Source organism: Octodon degus, unplaced genomic scaffold (genome assembly GCF_000260255.1).
Source record: "Octodon degus isolate 3935 unplaced genomic scaffold, OctDeg1.0 scaffold00003, whole genome shotgun sequence".
NCBI classification, from domain to species: Eukaryota; Metazoa; Chordata; class Mammalia; order Rodentia; family Octodontidae; genus Octodon; species Octodon degus.
Genome location: NW_004524579.1, coordinates 16,866,485 through 16,868,478, shown reverse-complemented (window position 1 = coordinate 16,868,478; position 1,994 = coordinate 16,866,485).

Genomic DNA, 1,994 nt, shown 5'->3' with positions numbered 1-1,994 from the left:
ATTGAGCAGAAAAGTATAAGCACAAGGTATAAAAAGTAAAGCCATATTAATAGCCTAAGCTTCAAAAGGCTTAAGTCAACAACTTCTGGCATTGCTAGTCCTGCACATAACCCACTACCATTATGGACTATTGAATTATGTTGGATTACTTTGCTGAATTCATGCACCTACAATATTTGAATGGCAATAGAATACCCATCTCTGTTATCTTTTTGAACCCTAAGTGCATTTATGCTTAAGCCTCTTGGTCTAGATTATCCAAATGTAAATAATTTCACCTTAAAAGTTAAGAAATTCAGAGTTCCATTAAAACAAATCTATCTTTGACTTAGGAACAATAAAGATTAATAAAAGGTCACATAAGAGAAGATTTACAAAAACAGTCTTTGCCAAACTATATTGAAAATGTCCTATACAAACAAGGATTCTAAGCCAAAAACATTGGAAACAATAGTTTAAAGAAAAGGTAAGTTGACATCATCAGAGTACATGAGTAAGATGTGTTCAACGTTTTGTTTGTTGTCTTCCAATGGAGTCACGTAGAAGTCAGCAGTATCTCTTGCAGTGGCAGTTCTAGAGTCTTTTCTTAATACTGCGTATGTGTAATGCATACTAATTACAATTGTTTGGGGGAGGAAGTACATTCATATAACATATATTTTCATTTTTATTTCTATACTCTTCCCCCCAAAACCTGTTTTTAACTCCTTTGAATTTCCCTCTAATTTTGAAACATGAGCCTGATTCATATGAAGGACTCGGCTATCTTTCCAAATTGAAACAAGGAAGCTGAAATAATGAACAGCAGATATGATATGTCCTTTAGAGATAATGGGCAGCAAAAATGTGTTGCTGGAGATGATTCAGGATGGGTGTCACTACTAAGTGCTTCCTGAGAAACAGAATGCACGCGCACTTCTAGCCAGGAGCTCCACATCTCCCACAATGCCTGACAGCTCAGTAGACTTACCTGCTTGCAAAGCTTCAGAGAGCAACACATTTTAAATGGATCTACACTTGATTCTATTCCAAAAAATTCTGAAATCCACTATGCCTAGTGGTCAAGATAGTCGATACCTCTCTAACACAGGCAGTTTTCTATGTTCACTCATACAACATGAATGTTCCAGACTTTGAAAACCAAACTTTTTATATCATAGACAATAATAATGTCCCTAATATCCTGCATGACACTAACTGGAATATATCTCAAGGCTCTATTATCACAACTATTTTAGTTCTTACCACTGTCAAATATTTTGAAAAGGAGCTTTATCAGCATTGGGAAGAAAACATTATGGTCTATTGTCCAAAGTAATTATGTATTTACTATGTTGAAACTTAGTGGCTGCAGTCAGAGACTACTAGAAAATTAGCCATCCTGGGACATTCACAGTTCTCTAATGTCATGGCAGGAGTCTGAGGGCCTAGGAGTCTCTCTTGAACTCAGAAAAGAAAAAAAAAAAAAAAGAAGAAAACAAGATATGCAAAGCAGAGGTTTGGGCACAGCAGTGCAAAGTAGCACTGTGAAGATAGGGACAGAGCCTTCCATCAGCAAGTTGCCCAGGAGGGCTGGTTCTGAGCGCTTCCTGATGGTGTCTTGACTCTCCCTGCTCTTAGAGGAGTTTTAAGCCAATCAGGGCCTTTGCCTTTGCTGCTGGTGTGAGATTTTTGCGGGGGTGAGCTATTACTAGAGTTAGCTATTGCTAGACTAGGCTATAGTTTATAGAGTTTGAGGCTTTCCAGTGTATTCAAGCAGGGCACTAAAAATAACTTTTGTATATGCGAAGGTTTTACGAAGGGCCATTTCTGTCAGTACTTGGGTAGCCATCTCTAGCTGTCTGTCGTGTCAGACATATCCCATTATCCACTTTGACGGACATCCTTACCTATCTCCCTCGTGTCCCTACCGATTCATTATGCATCCCTACCACTGCATGGAGGCTGGCCTTCCCCAGGGGCCAATCCATCTGGTGCAGTAAGTCGAAAACTGA